The 15,492-nt window shown below is 51.3% G+C and overlaps 10 non-coding genes across 10 annotated transcripts; all 10 read right to left on the reverse strand.

Moving 5' to 3' along the window:
- Positions 1 to 2,261: 2,261 nt before the first annotated feature.
- Positions 2,262 to 2,452, reverse strand: LOC137505349 (U2 spliceosomal RNA). The gene has a single exon (XR_011019967.1). It is a non-coding gene; the product is annotated as a U2 spliceosomal RNA (small nuclear RNA).
- Positions 2,453 to 3,633: 1,181 nt separating this feature from the next.
- LOC137505360 (U2 spliceosomal RNA) lies at positions 3,634 to 3,824 on the reverse strand. Its single transcript, XR_011019978.1, has one exon. It is a non-coding gene; the product is annotated as a U2 spliceosomal RNA (small nuclear RNA).
- Positions 3,825 to 5,002: 1,178 nt separating this feature from the next.
- Positions 5,003 to 5,193, reverse strand: LOC137505565 (U2 spliceosomal RNA). The gene has a single exon (XR_011020173.1). It is a non-coding gene; the product is annotated as a U2 spliceosomal RNA (small nuclear RNA).
- A 1,179-nt stretch (positions 5,194 to 6,372) lies between these two features.
- Positions 6,373 to 6,563, reverse strand: LOC137505638 (U2 spliceosomal RNA). Its single transcript, XR_011020246.1, has one exon. It is a non-coding gene; the product is annotated as a U2 spliceosomal RNA (small nuclear RNA).
- Positions 6,564 to 7,743: 1,180 nt separating this feature from the next.
- On the reverse strand, positions 7,744 to 7,934 carry LOC137505632 (U2 spliceosomal RNA). Its single transcript, XR_011020240.1, has one exon. It is a non-coding gene; the product is annotated as a U2 spliceosomal RNA (small nuclear RNA).
- A 1,177-nt stretch (positions 7,935 to 9,111) lies between these two features.
- On the reverse strand, positions 9,112 to 9,302 carry LOC137505372 (U2 spliceosomal RNA). Its single transcript, XR_011019990.1, has one exon. It is a non-coding gene; the product is annotated as a U2 spliceosomal RNA (small nuclear RNA).
- A 1,178-nt stretch (positions 9,303 to 10,480) lies between these two features.
- LOC137505611 (U2 spliceosomal RNA) lies at positions 10,481 to 10,671 on the reverse strand. The gene has a single exon (XR_011020219.1). It is a non-coding gene; the product is annotated as a U2 spliceosomal RNA (small nuclear RNA).
- A 1,181-nt stretch (positions 10,672 to 11,852) lies between these two features.
- On the reverse strand, positions 11,853 to 12,043 carry LOC137505671 (U2 spliceosomal RNA). The gene has a single exon (XR_011020277.1). It is a non-coding gene; the product is annotated as a U2 spliceosomal RNA (small nuclear RNA).
- A 1,178-nt stretch (positions 12,044 to 13,221) lies between these two features.
- Positions 13,222 to 13,412, reverse strand: LOC137505384 (U2 spliceosomal RNA). The gene has a single exon (XR_011020001.1). It is a non-coding gene; the product is annotated as a U2 spliceosomal RNA (small nuclear RNA).
- A 1,180-nt stretch (positions 13,413 to 14,592) lies between these two features.
- On the reverse strand, positions 14,593 to 14,783 carry LOC137505396 (U2 spliceosomal RNA). The gene has a single exon (XR_011020013.1). It is a non-coding gene; the product is annotated as a U2 spliceosomal RNA (small nuclear RNA).
- Between the last annotated feature and the right edge of the window lie 709 nt (positions 14,784 to 15,492).

Below are 15,492 nucleotides of genomic sequence, written 5' to 3' on the forward strand. Positions count from 1 at the left end.
AGCAGCAGCAGCAGCAGCAGCAGCAGCTTTGCGTTCTGCAGATTGGCGCTCCCGTTCCTCTCGTGCTTCCATGTACTGCATGTACTTGTCCAGGTCAGTCTCCATCAGCTTTTGTAATGCCTGCTGCATTACTGGGTCAGCACCCCTGGACAGTCCAGTACTGGCCAGTTCCGGGCGAGTAATGTCAGAAACTCTGGGATTGGGGTCCATACTGACAGTCTCTGGCGTAACTGTTGCAACAGGGCCCGCAGGATGCTCAACCTCTGTACGCCTAAGATCTTCAGCCTCTGGTTCCCCTTGATTGTCAGATGGGCTGGTATCCACCTCAGCGGACACTCCCGGCTCCCGCAGTTGCCGGGTATCCCATCTGGACAAGTCGGCTATCAGGTCCCGTTTTGTCTTGCGGAGGATGCCAATGCCCCTCTCTTCGCAAAGATTTTCCAGGTCTGCTAGGCACATGTTCTGGTAGTTCCCGGACATTTCCATGCCAAATAAAATAAAACTTTTGGGGAAGGGGTACTGGCTACACAGTCTCTCTGTATATATAAAAAATATATTGCCTTCCAGCTACACCAACGAATTAGTTCGTTTCTCGATAGCGCTAGCGCTATCGCAGATACTTTCAGCACAACACAGGTCTCACCGCTGCCTACCACTGTCACAGGAGCCCCTGTGGCTGACCGCACTTAGCCTTCTAAACGGTGCCAGCGCACAGATCGTGCAAACTCTGGTCGCAGTCAATGCGCAGGAACCGTTAAGAATTAGCCGCAGACAACTCAGAAGGGAGCCTGTGAGACACGGGTGATTACAACGTCACCCACTGGTTCAGAGTAAACTGCCACCACCGCGGTTACTATGGGACCGTGGGGCCCACTAACTGACTGACTAATCCTGCGAATAAAACGGTTAAACACACGATATTCTGTCTAGCCAACAACAAACAAACAGTAGCGTATCTTCAGAGACCCGGGATCATTTCTGTGTGTGCTGATAAGCAGGGTAGCGGAAAGTGAATGACTTGGAGAAAGTCGTTTATTCACGCAATATAAATAATTAATATATACAGACAATTATGAAAATCAACAATTATGAAAACAGTAATAGCCAGTATGAAAAATAAAAGAAGGGAGAAAAATACTTAGTTGCTGGAAAGATGTCCTTATTGTGGGAAGAATCATAAAGTCCTTGGTTTCAAAGTCCAGAGTTCAGAGTTCAGACCAGGTGGATGCCAGCATATCCTCAAGCTGGCATCTGATGAGTGCAAGATGTTTCAGTGTGGAGGACACAGCCCGCCTGCTGGCTCTGTGCTTTTGATGAAGCTGGTTTGGGGGTGTGGCAATGCCAGCCCCCTCTGAGCTACCAGCAAATGACAGTTCATTCCCTCTGAGAGATTTTAGAGCTAAACTTATGAATTGCTGTAACTCCTGAACCATACACGTTACATTTAGGGGGGTAACAGCTTCATACTTGGAGGAAAATACAGATTAATATGATACCTGACATGGCTAGTGCATCAGATCAGGGTCCTGAGTAGATTCATACCTGGGTGGTAGGGGCCCCGGGCCCCTCTCGACTGGTATCAAGAGATCCAGCATGACCCTACGGATCCAATGATACCGCTCTCATAACCACCCTATTTATTGTATTCTGTAAATGGGCAAAAGATTATATTGTACATTCATTTCTTCCAGCTAAGGCCGGAGTCAGCCTGACTGGAGTCCAGCTGTGTCTGCTTCTTGTCTATGAAAAGGCCCTGTTGGCTCCTTCAATTAACATCTGAATGTGAAATCTGCTTAGACAACTTTGAGTTTACACCTCTGGCTTGATAAGCAGTCACAGGGCCAGTCTTCCTGCCAGCTGCTTGTCACCTTATACCTGATGGATGGGCCATCAGCACAGCTTGAAGCCAGGGACTCTCTGGGCCCAGGCTCATTAGCATATCAAAAGAGCCATCCTGCAGTTAAGGTGATGCTATTCCTCTGCTAAGAAGGGACTGCAGACCTCCTACACAATAAATCCAGATTCTATCGATTTGAAGCGCAATCGACGCAGAGAATCGAGTGCGATCGCTTTTCTTCACGGGCGGTTCCAGGACGCGCCTGCGTCCCCGCAATCGTCCGTGACAATACACAACACTTGCTACTGGCAAATTCACTTTGCAGAGGGACACTTAATTTCTCCACTACACTTCCCTACACTTAGTTAGTTAGTCAGCTGGGTATTTGAGTAGTTTTGATCTGTTTTTTGACACTAGTTAGAGAGAGTAGTGCACCGGTCCTGGAGGTACTGCAATACCAGGTCGATGCGCGGAGTGGACAGAGCAAGCTCTTCTTCCATCTCCCTGTTCCAAAAATCCATTTAATATATGGTCCCCAGATAGGGGACGTATCAGATATTAAACTGATAAGAACAGATACTACACTTGATCTTAGCCAAAAGGCCGAGAAGCGATAACCCTAATTACCTTCTAAATGCAGCAGCGGCGAACAGCGCACAACCCAGCACTGCCCCGCACAGCCGGCTAATCCCGGCCAGCTACCAGCTGCCAGGGGGGGGGGGCCCCTTCCCACTGCCTGTGCAGGCCTGCCGGGCCCCCGGGATGGGCGCACCTGTGCTAAACGCAGACGCACGGGCCAGGCTCAGCTGCCGCCTGATCACATTAGCATGGCCCCGCCCAGCGCCACAACAGCCATCACCCCTCCGCTGCCGTGCCTCCACGTCGAAGAGAAAAGTAAAGTAGGCTTCCGGCTCCCTGCATTCTGGCAACACGCTAGGAGAGAGTGTGGAGGGCAGAGGAAGAAGTCAAGTCTCTAGCCTGGCTGGCTGTTTGAGAACACAGTGCATCTTTCTTTCGTTCATCCTCCTTCCTCTTCATATCTCTCTGTCTGTGTGGACATGCGCGGTGTGCCACAAGAGGGAGACACAGGCCGGGGAGTGGAGAGCCTAAACAGGAGTTGCCTTCCTAGCCTGCTGCACACTCTCACAGCCTGGCACTGAAGCAGGCACCTGAGCAGGTGGTGCTGAGTCATGCAGGAAGCCAACCGATGATGTCACAATGCTCTGAGCCCAGGCAGCTGCTAAGTAAAGGGGCTGCAGCCAGGGCTCTGCCTGCCAGTCCGCTGGAAGCTCTCTGGGGGAAGGATGCAGCTGCTTTTCTTGCAGAGGACAACGTGCAAACGTGAAGGAAAGTGATCCGTTCATGGTTTTTTTGACCTGCAGCAACTGCGCCGCGCAAGTACAATACAGACTAATCAAAATTAAAAATGATTTTTTTTTCTTTGGTTGTGGGGGTTTTTTTGTGTGTTTTTCTGACTTCTTTTCCTGTCTGTTCTCAGGTTCTGATAACCAATGCGAAATACAGAGTCCATGAATAAATGACACAGATGCACAAAAATAGGCACACACAGATTTGAAACAATGTTTTTATTGTGGATTTCACAATGTATCCTGCACCCAACAGTAGCAGCACAGACATAGACCGCACAGCAGGGTGGACAATACACAACACTTGCTACTGGCAAATTCACTTTGCAGAGGGACACTTAATTTCTCCACTACACTTCCCTACACTTAGTTAGTTAGTCAGCTGGGTATTTGAGTAGTTTTGATCTGTTTTTTGACACTAGTTAGAGAGAGTAGTGCACCGGTCCTGGAGGTACTGCAATACCAGGTCGATGCGCGGAGTGGACAGAGCAAGCTCTTCTTCCATCTCCCTGTTCCAAAAATCCATTTAATATATGGTCCCCAGATAGGGGACGTATCAGATATTAAACTGATAAGAACAGATACTACACTTGATCTTAGCCAAAAGGCCGAGAAGCGATAACCCTAATTACCTTCTAAATGCAGCAGCGGCGAACAGCGCACAACCCAGCACTGCCCCGCACAGCCGGCTAACCCCGGCCAGCTACCAGCTGCCAGGGGGGGGGGACCCTTCCCACTGCCTGTGCAGGCCTGCCGGGCCCCCGGGATGGGCGCACCTGTGCTAAACGCAGACGCACGGGCCAGGCTCAGCTGCCGCCTGATCACATTAGCATGGCCCCGCCCAGCGCCACAACAGCCATCACCCCTCCGCTGCCGTGCCTCCACGTCGAAGAGAAAAGTAAAGTAGGCTTCCGGCTCCCTGCATTCTGGCAACACGCTAGGAGAGAGTGTGGAGGGCAGAGGAAGAAGTCAAGTCTCTGGCCTGGCTGGCTGTTTGAGAACACAGTGCATCTTTCTTTCGTTCATCCTCCTTCCTCTTCATATCTCTCTGTCTGTGTGGACGTGCGCGGTGTGCCACAAGAGGGAGACACAGGCCGGGGAGTGGAGAGCCTAAACAGGAGTTGCCTTCCTAGCCTGCTGCACACTCTCACAGCCTGGCACTGAAGCAGGCACCTGAGCAGGTGGTGCTGAGTCATGCAGGAAGCCAACCGATGATGTCACAATGCTCTGAGCCCAGGCAGCTGCTAAGTAAAGGGGCTGCAGCCAGGGCTCTGCCTGCCAGTCCGCTGGAAGCTCTCTGGGGGAAGGATGCAGCTGCTTTTCTTGCAGAGGACAACGTGCAAACGTGAAGGAAAGTGATCCGTTCATGGTTTTTTTGACCTGCAGCAACTGCGCCGCGCAAGTACAATACAGACTAATCAAAATTAAAAATGATTTTTTTTCTTTGGTTGTGGGTTTTTTTTGTGTGTTTTTCTGACTTCTTTTCCTGTCTGTTCTCAGGTTCTGATACCCAATGCGAAATACAGAGTCCATGAATAAATGACACAGATGCACAAAAATAGGCACAAACAGATTTGAAACAATGTTTTTATTGTGGATTTCACAATGTATCCTGCACCCAACAGTAGCAGCACAGACATAGACCGCACAGCAGGGTGGACAATACACAACACTTGCTACTGGCAAATTCACTTTGCAGAGGGACACTTAATTTCTCCACTACACTTCCCTACACTTAGTTAGTTAGTCAGCTGGGTATTTGAGTAGTTTTGATCTGTTTTTTGACACTAGTTAGAGAGAGTAGTGCACCGGTCCTGGAGGTACTGCAATACCAGGTCGATGCGCGGAGTGGACAGAGCAAGCTCTTCTTCCATCTCCCTGTTCCAAAAATCCACTTAATATATGGTCCCCAGATAGGGGACGTATCAGATATTAAACTGATAAGAACAGATACTACACTTGATCTTAGCCAAAAGGCCGAGAAGCGATAACCCTAATTACCTTCTAAATGCAGCAGCGGCGAACAGCGCACAACCCAGCACTGCCCCGCACAGCCGGCTAATCCCGGCCAGCTACCAGCTGCCAGGGGGGGGGCCCCTTCCCACTGCCTGTGCAGGCCTGCCGGGCCCCCGGGATGGGCGCACCTGTGCTAAACGCAGACGCACGGGCCAGGCTCAGCTGCCGCCTGATCACATTAGCATGGCCCCGCCCAGCGCCACAACAGCCATCACCCCTCCGCTGCCGTGCCTCCACGTCGAAGAGAAAAGTAAAGTAGGCTTCCGGCTCCCTGCATTCTGGCAACACGCTAGGAGAGAGTGTGGAGGGCAGAGGAAGAAGTCAAGTCTCTAGCCTGGCTGGCTGTTTGAGAACACAGTGCATCTTTCTTTCGTTCATCCTCCTTCCTCTTCATATCTCTCTGTCTGTGTGGACATGCGCGGTGTGCCACAAGAGGGAGACACAGGCCGGGGAGTGGAGAGCCTAAACAGGAGTTGCCTTCCTAGCCTGCTGCACACTCTCACAGCCTGGCACTGAAGCAGGCACCTGAGCAGGTGGTGCTGAGTCATGCAGGAAGCCAACCGATGATGTCACAATGCTCTGAGCCCAGGCAGCTGCTAAGTAAAGGGGCTGCAGCCAGGGCTCTGCCTGCCAGTCCGCTGGAAGCTCTCTGGGGGAAGGATGCAGCTGCTTTTCTTGCAGAGGACAACGTGCAAACGTGAAGGAAAGTGATCCGTTCATGTTTTTTTTGACCTGCAGCAACTGCGCCGCGCAAGTACAATACAGACTAATCAAAATTAAAAATGATTTTTTTTTCTTTGGTTGTGGGGTTTTTTGTGTGTGTTTTTCTGACTTCTTTTCCTGTCTGTTCTCAGGTTCTGATAACCAATGCGAAATACAGAGTCCATGAATAAATGACACAGATGCACAAAAATAGGCACACACAGATTTGAAACAATGTTTTTATTGTGGATTTCACAATCTATCCTGCACCCAACAGTAGCAGCACAGACATAGACCGCACAGCAGGGTGGACAATACACAACACTTGCTACTGGCAAATTCACTTTGCAGAGGGACACTTAATTTCTCCACTACACTTCCCTACACTTAGTTAGTTAGTCAGCTGGGTATTTGAGTAGTTTTGATCTGTTTTTTGACACTAGTTAGAGAGAGTAGTGCACCGGTCCTGGAGGTACTGCAATACCAGGTCGATGCGCGGAGTGGACAGAGCAAGCTCTTCTTCCATCTCCCTGTTCCAAAAATCCATTTAATATATTGTCCCCAGATAGGGGACGTATCAGATATTAAACTGATAACAACAGATACTACACTTGATCTTAGCCAAAAGGCCGAGAAGCGATAACCCTAATTACCTTCTAAATGCAGCAGCGGCGAACAGCGCACAACCCAGCACTGCCCCGCACAGCCGGCTAACCCCGGCCAGCTACCAGCTGCCAGGGGGGGGGGGGGCCCTTCCCACTGCCTGTGCAGGCCTGCCGGGCCCCCGGGATGGGCGCACCTGTGCTAAACGCAGACGCACGGGCCAGGCTCAGCTGCCGCCTGATCACATTAGCATGGCCCCGCCCAGCGCCACAACAGCCATCACCCCTCCGCTGCCGTGCCTCCACGTCGAAGAGAAAAGTAAAGTAGGCTTCCGGCTCCCTGCATTCTGGCAACACGCTAGGAGAGAGTGTGGAGGGCAGAGGAAGAAGTCAAGTCTCTGGCCTGGCTGGCTGTTTGAGAACACAGTGCATCTTTCTTTCGTTCATCCTCCTTCCTCTTCATATCTCTCTGTCTGTGTGGACATGCGCGGTGTGCCACAAGAGGGAGACACAGGCCGGGGAGTGGAGAGCCTAAACAGGAGTTGCCTTCCTAGCCTGCTGCACACTCTCACAGCCTGGCACTGAAGCAGGCACCTGAGCAGGTGGTGCTGAGTCATGCAGGAAGCCAACCGATGATGTCACAATGCTCTGAGCCCAGGCAGCTGCTAAGTAAAGGGGCTGCAGCCAGGGCTCTGCCTGCCAGTCCGCTGGAAGCTCTCTGGGGGAAGGATGCAGCTGCTTTTCTTGCAGAGGACAACGTGCAAACGTGAAGGAAAGTGATCCGTTCATGGTTTTTTTGACCTGCAGCAACTGCGCCGCGCAAGTACAATACAGACTAATCAAAATTAAAAATGATTTTTTTTCTTTGGTTGTGGGTTTTTTTGGTGTGTTTTTCTGACTTCTTTTCCTGTCTGTTCTCAGGTTCTGATACCCAATGCGAAATACAGAGTCCATGAATAAATGACACAGATGCACAAAAATAGGCACACACAGATTTGAAACAATGTTTTTATTGTGGATTTCACAATGTATCCTGCACCCAACAGTAGCAGCACAGACATAGACCGCACAGCAGGGTGGACAATACACAACACTTGCTACTGGCAAATTCACTTTGCAGAGGGACACTTAATTTCTCCACTACACTTCCCTACACTTAGTTAGTTAGTCAGCTGGGTATTTGAGTAGTTTTGATCTGTTTTTTGACACTAGTTAGAGAGAGTAGTGCACCGGTGCTGGAGGTACTGCAATACCAGGTCGATGCGCGGAGTGGACAGAGCAAGCTCTTCTTCCATCTCCCTGTTCCAAAAATCCATTTAATATATTGTCCCCAGATAGGGGACGTATCAGATATTAAACTGATAAGAACAGATACTACACTTGATCTTAGCCAAAAGGCCGAGAAGCGATAACCCTAATTACCTTCTAAATGCAGCAGCGGCGAACAGCGCACAACCCAGCACTGCCCCGCACAGCCGGCTAACCCCGGCCAGCTACCAGCTGCCAGGGGGGGGGGCCCCTTCCCACTGCCTGTGCAGGCCTGCCGGGCCCCCGGGATGGGCGCACCTGTGCTAAACGCAGACGCACGGGCCAGGCTCAGCTGCCGCCTGATCACATTAGCATGGCCCCGCCCAGCGCCACAACAGCCATCACCCCTCCGCTGCCGTGCCTCCACGTCGAAGAGAAAAGTAAAGTAGGCTTCCGGCTCCCTGCATTCTGGCAACACGCTAGGAGAGAGTGTGGAGGGCAGAGGAAGAAGTCAAGTCTCTGGCCTGGCTGGCTGTTTGAGAACACAGTGCATCTTTCTTTCGTTCATCCTCCTTCCTCTTCATATCTCTCTGTCTGTGTGGACGTGCGCGGTGTGCCACAAGAGGGAGACACAGGCCGGGGAGTGGAGAGCCTAAACAGGAGTTGCCTTCCTAGCCTGCTGCACACTCTCACAGCCTGGCACTGAAGCAGGCACCTGAGCAGGTGGTGCTGAGTCATGCAGGAAGCCAACCGATGATGTCACAATGCTCTGAGCCCAGGCAGCTGCTAAGTAAAGGGGCTGCAGCCAGGGCTCTGCCTGCCAGTCCGCTGGAAGCTCTCTGGGGGAAGGATGCAGCTGCTTTTCTTGCAGAGGACAACGTGCAAACGTGAAGGAAAGTGATCCGTTCATGGTTTTTTTGACCTGCAGCAACTGCGCCGCGCAAGTACAATACAGACTAATCAAAATTAAAAATGATTTTTTTCTTTGGTTGTGGGTTTTTTGTGTGTGTTTTTCTGACTTCTTTTACTGTCTGTTCTCAGGTTCTGATAACCAATGCGAAATACAGAGTCCATGAATAAATGACACAGATGCACAAAAATAGGCACACACAGATTTGAAACAATGTTTTTATTGTGGATTTCACAATGTATCCTGCACCCAACAGTAGCAGCACAGACATAGACCGCACAGCAGGGTGGACAATACACAACACTTGCTACTGGCAAATTCACTTTGCAGAGGGACACTTAATTTCTCCACTACACTTCCCTACACTTAGTTAGTTAGTCAGCTGGGTATTTGAGTAGTTTTGATCTGTTTTTTGACACTAGTTAGAGAGAGTAGTGCACCGGTCCTGGAGGTACTGCAATACCAGGTCGATGCGCGGAGTGGACAGAGCAAGCTCTTCTTCCATCTCCCTGTTCCAAAAATCCATTTAATATATGGTCCCCAGATAGGGGACGTATCAGATATTAAACTGATAAGAACAGATACTACACTTGATCTTAGCCAAAAGGCCGAGAAGCGATAACCCTAATTACCTTCTAAATGCAGCAGCGGCGAACAGCGCACAACCCAGCACTGCCCCGCACAGCCGGCTAACCCCGGCCAGCTACCAGCTGCCAGGGGGGGGCCCCCTTCCCACTGCCTGTGCAGGCCTGCCGGGCCCCCGGGATGGGCGCACCTGTGCTAAACGCAGACGCACGGGCCAGGCTCAGCTGCCGCCTGATCACATTAGCATGGCCCCGCCCAGCGCCACAACAGCCATCACCCCTCCGCTGCCGTGCCTCCACGTCGAAGAGAAAAGTAAAGTAGGCTTCCGGCTCCCTGCATTCTGGCAACACGCTAGGAGAGAGTGTGGAGGGCAGAGGAAAAAGTCAAGTCTCTAGCCTGGCTGGCTGTTTGAGAACACAGTGCATCTTTCTTTCGTTCATCCTCCTTCCTCTTCATATCTCTCTGTCTGTGTGGACATGCGCGGTGTGCCACAAGAGGGAGACACAGGCCGGGGAGTGGAGAGCCTAAACAGGAGTTGCCTTCCTAGCCTGCTGCACACTCTCACAGCCTGGCACTGAAGCAGGCACCTGAGCAGGTGGTGCTGAGTCATGCAGGAAGCCAACCGATGATGTCACAATGCTCTGAGCCCAGGCAGCTGCTAAGTAAAGGGGCTGCAGCCAGGGCTCTGCCTGCCAGTCCGCTGGAAGCTCTCTGGGGGAAGGATGCAGCTGCTTTTCTTGCAGAGGACAACGTGCAAACGTGAAAAAAAGTGATCCGTTCAAGTTTTTTTTGACCTGCAGCAACTGCACCGCGCAAGTACAATACAGACTAATCAAAATTAAAAATGATTTTTTTTCTTTGGTTGTGGTTTTTTTTTTGAGTGTTTTTCTGACTTCTTTTCCTGTCTGTTCTCAGGTTCTGATAACCAATGCGAAATACAGAGTCCATGAATAAATGACACAGATGCACAAAAATAGGCACACACAGATTTGAAACAATGTTTTTATTGTGGATTTCACAATGTATCCTGCACCCAACAGTAGCAGCACAGACATAGACCGCACAGCAGGGTGGACAATACACAACACTTGCTACTGGCAAATTCACTTTGCAGAGGGACACTTAATTTCTCCACTACACTTCCCTACACTTAGTTAGTTAGTCAGCTGGGTATTTGAGTAGTTTTGATCTGTTTTTTGACACTAGTTAGAGAGAGTAGTGCACCGGTCCTGGAGGTACTGCAATACCAGGTCGATGCGCGGAGTGGACAGAGCAAGCTCTTCTTCCATCTCCCTGTTCCAAAAATCCATTTAATATATGGTCCCCAGATAGGGGATGTATCAGATATTAAACTGATAAGAACAGATACTACACTTGATCTTAGCCAAAAGGCCGAGAAGCGATAACCCTAATTACCTTCTAAATGCAGCAGCGGCGAACAGCGCACAACCCAGCACTGCCCCGCACAGCCGGCTAACCCCGGCCAGCTACCAGCTGCCAGGGGGGGGCCCCCTTCCCACTGCCTGTGCAGGCCTGCCGGGCCCCCGGGATGGGCGCACCTGTGCTAAATGCAGACGCACGGGCCAGGCTCAGCTGCCGCCTGATCACTTTAGCATGGCCCCGCCCAGCACCGGAACAGCCATCACCCCTCCGCTGCCGTGCCTCCACGTCGAAGAGAAAAGTAAAGTAGGCTTCCGGCTCCCTGCATTCTGGCAACACGCTAGGAGAGAGTGTGGAGGGCAGAGGAAGAAGTCAAGTCTCTAGCCTGGCTGGCTGTTTGAGAACACAGTGCATCTTTCTTTCGTTCATCCTCCTTCCTCTTCATATCTCTCTGTCTGTGTGGACGTGCGCGGTGTGCCACAAGAGGGAGACACAGGCCGGGGAGTGGAGAGCCTAAACATGAGTAGCCTTCCTAGCCTGCTGCACACTCTCACAGCCTGGCACTGAAGCAGGCACCTGAGCAGGTGGTGCTGAGTCATGCAGGAAGCCAACCGATGATGTCACAATGCTCTGAGCCCAGGCAGCTGCTAAGTAAAGGGGCTACAGCCAGGGCTCTTCCTGCCAGTCCGCTGGAAGCTCTCTGGGGGAAGGATGCAGCTGCTTTTCTTGCAGAGGACAACGTGCAAACGTGAAGGAAAGTGATCCGTTCATGGTTTTTTTGACCTGCAGCAACTGCGCCGCGCAAGTACAATACAGACTAATCAAAATTAAAAATGATTTTTTTTTTCTTTGGTTGTGGGGTTTTTTTTTGTGTGTTTTTCTGACTTCTTTTCCTGTCTGTTCTCAGGTTCTGATAACCAATGCGAAATGCAGAGTCCATGAATAAATGACACAGATGCACAAAAATAGGCACACACAGATTTGAAACAATGTTTTTATTGTGGATTTCACAATGTATCCTGCACCCAACAGTAGCAGCACAGACATAGACCGCACAGCAGGGTGGACAATACACAACACTTGCTACTGGCAAATTCACTTTGCAGAGGGACACTTAATTTCTCCACTACACTTCCCTACACTTAGTTAGTTAGTCAGCTGGGTATTTGAGTAGTTTTGATCTGTTTTTTGACACTAGTTAGAGAGAGTAGTGCACCGGTCCTGGAGGTACTGCAATACCAGGTCGATGCGCGGAGTGGACAGAGCAAGCTCTTCTTCCATCTCCCTGTTCCAAAAATCCATTTAATATATTGTCCCCAGATAGGGGACGTATCAGATATTAAACTGATAAGAACAGATACTACACTTGATCTTAGCCAAAAGGCCGAGAAGCGATAACCCTAATTACCTTCTAAATGCAGCAGCGGCGAACAGCGCACAACCCAGCACTGCCCCGCACAGCCGGCTAACCCCGGCCAGCTACCAGCTGCCAGGGGGGGGGCCCCCTTCCCACTGCCTGTGCAGGCCTGCCGGGCCCCCGGGATGGGCGCACCTGTGCTAAACGCAGACGCACGGGCCAGGCTCAGCTGCCGCCTGATCACATTAGCATGGCCCCGCCCAGCGCCACAACAGCCATCACCCCTCCGCTGCCGTGCCTCCACGTCGAAGAGAAAAGTAAAGTAGGCTTCCGGCTCCCTGCATTCTGGCAACACGCTAGGAGAGAGTGTGGAGGGCAGAGGAAGAAGTCAAGTCTCTGGCCTGGCTGGCTGTTTGAGAACACAGTGCATCTTTCTTTCGTTCATCCTCCTTCCTCTTCATATCTCTCTGTCTGTGTGGACGTGCGCGGTGTGCCACAAGAGGGAGACACAGGCCGGGGAGTGGAGAGCCTAAACAGGAGTTGCCTTCCTAGCCTGCTGCACACTCTCACAGCCTGGCACTGAAGCAGGCACCTGAGCAGGTGGTGCTGAGTCATGCAGGAAGCCAACCGATGATGTCACAATGCTCTGAGCCCAGGCAGCTGCTAAGTAAAGGGGCTGCAGCCAGGGCTCTGCCTGCCAGTCCGCTGGAAGCTCTCTGGGGGAAGGATGCAGCTGCTTTTCTTGCAGAGGACAACGTGCAAACGTGAAGGAAAGTGATCCGTTCATGGTTTTTTTGACCTGCAGCAACTGCGCCGCGCAAGTACAATACAGACTAATCAAAATTAAAAATGATTTTTTTTCTTTGGTTGTGGGTTTTTTGTGTGTGTTTTTCTGACTTCTTTTACTGTCTGTTCTCAGGTTCTGATAACCAATGCGAAATACAGAGTCCATGAATAAATGACACAGATGCACAAAAATAGGCACACACAGATTTGAAACAATGTTTTTATTGTGGATTTCACAATGTATCCTGCACCCAACAGTAGCAGCACAGACATAGACCGCACAGCAGGGTGGACAATACACAACACTTGCTACTGGCAAATTCACTTTGCAGAGGGACACTTAATTTCTCCACTACACTTCCCTACACTTAGTTAGTTAGTCAGCTGGGTATTTGAGTAGTTTTGATCTGTTTTTTGACACTAGTTAGAGAGAGTAGTGCACCGGTCCTGGAGGTACTGCAATACCAGGTCGATGCGCGGAGTGGACAGAGCAAGCTCTTCTTCCATCTCCCTGTTCCAAAAATCCATTTAATATATGGTCCCCAGATAGGGGACGTATCAGATATTAAACTGATAAGAACAGATACTACACTTGATCTTAGCCAAAAGGCCGAGAAGCGATAACCCTAATTACCTTCTAAATGCAGCAGCGGCGAACAGCGCACAACCCAGCACTGCCCCGCACAGCCGGCTAACCCCGGCCAGCTACCAGCTGCCAGGGGGGGGGGCCCCTTCCCACTGCCTGTGCAGGCCTGCCGGGCCCCCGGGATGGGCGCACCTGTGCTAAACGCAGACGCACGGGCCAGGCTCAGCTGCCGCCTGATCACATTAGCATGGCCCCGCCCAGCGCCACAACAGCCATCACCCCTCCGCTGCCGTGCCTCCACGTCGAAGAGAAAAGTAAAGTAGGCTTCCGGCTCCCTGCATTCTGGCAACACGCTAGGAGAGAGTGTGGAGGGCAGAGGAAAAAGTCAAGTCTCTAGCCTGGCTGGCTGTTTGAGAACACAGTGCATCTTTCTTTCGTTCATCCTCCTTCCTCTTCATATCTCTCTGTCTGTGTGGACATGCGCGGTGTGCCACAAGAGGGAGACACAGGCCGGGGAGTGGAGAGCCTAAACAGGAGTTGCCTTCCTAGCCTGCTGCACACTCTCACAGCCTGGCACTGAAGCAGGCACCTGAGCAGGTGGTGCTGAGTCATGCAGGAAGCCAACCGATGATGTCACAATGCTCTGAGCCCAGGCAGCTGCTAAGTAAAGGGGCTGCAGCCAGGGCTCTGCCTGCCAGTCCGCTGGAAGCTCTCTGGGGGAAGGATGCAGCTGCTTTTCTTGCAGAGGACAACGTGCAAACGTGAAGGAAAGTGATCCGTTCATGGTTTTTTTGACCTGCAGCAACTGCGCCGCGCAAGTACAATACAGACTAATCAAAATTAAAAATGATTTTTTTTTCTTTGGTTGTGGGGTTTTTTGTGTGTGTTTTTCTGACGTCTTTTCCTGTCTGTTCTCAGGTTCTGATAACCAATGCGAAATACAGAGTCCATGAATAAATGACACAGATGCACAAAAATAGGCACACACAGATTTGAAACAATGTTTTTATTGTGGATTTCACAATGTATCCTGCACCCAACAGTAGCAGCACAGACATAGACCGCACAGCAGGGTGGACAATACACAACACTTGCTACTGGCAAATTCACTTTGCAGAGGGACACTTAATTTCTCCACTACACTTCCCTACACTTAGTTAGTTAGTCAGCTGGGTATTTGAGTAGTTTTGATCTGTTTTTTGACACTAGTTAGAGAGAGTAGTGCACCGGTCCTGGAGGTACTGCAATACCAGGTCGATGCGCGGAGTGGACAGAGCAAGCTCTTCTTCCATCTCCCTGTTCCAAAAATCCATTTAATATATGGTCCCCAGATAGGGGACGTATCAGATATTAAACTGATAAGAACAGATACTACACTTGATCTTAGCCAAAAGGCCGAGAAGCGATAACCCTAATTACCTTCTAAATGCAGCAGCGGCGAACAGCGCACAACCCAGCACTGCCCCGCACAGCCGGCTAACCCCGGCCAGCTACCAGCTGCCAGGGGGGGGGCCCCCTTCCCACTGCCTGTGCAGGCCTGCCGGGCCCCCGGGATGGGCGCACCTGTGCTAAACGCAGACGCACGGGCCAGGCTCAGCTGCCGCCTGATCACATTAGCATGGCCCCGCCCAGCGCCACAACAGCCATCACCCCTCCGCTGCCGTGCCTCCACGTCGAAGAGAAAAGTAAAGTAGGCTTCCGGCTCCCTGCATTCTGGCAACACGCTAGGAGAGAGTGTGGAGGGCAGAGGAAGAAGTCAAGTCTCTAGCCTGGCTGGCTGTTTGAGAACACAGTGCATCTTTCTTTCGTTCATCCTCCTTCCTCTTCATATCTCTCTGTCTGTGTGGACGTGCGCGGTGTGCCACAAGAGGGAGACACAGGCTGGGGAGTGGAGAGCCTAAACAGGAGTTGCCTTCCTAGCCTGCTGCACACTCTCACAGCCTGGCACTGAAGCAGGCACCTGAGCAGGTGGTGCTGAGTCATGCAGGAAGCCAACCGATGATGTCACAATGCTCTGAGCCCAGGCAGCTGCTAAGTAAAGGGGCTGCAGCCAGGGCTCTGCCTGCCAGTCCGCTGGAAGCTCTCTGGGGGAAGGATGCAGCTGCTTTTCTTGCAG

The sequence above is a fragment of the Hyperolius riggenbachi genome, chromosome 4, assembly GCF_040937935.1.
Source record: "Hyperolius riggenbachi isolate aHypRig1 chromosome 4, aHypRig1.pri, whole genome shotgun sequence".
Classification (NCBI taxonomy): domain Eukaryota; kingdom Metazoa; phylum Chordata; class Amphibia; order Anura; family Hyperoliidae; genus Hyperolius; species Hyperolius riggenbachi.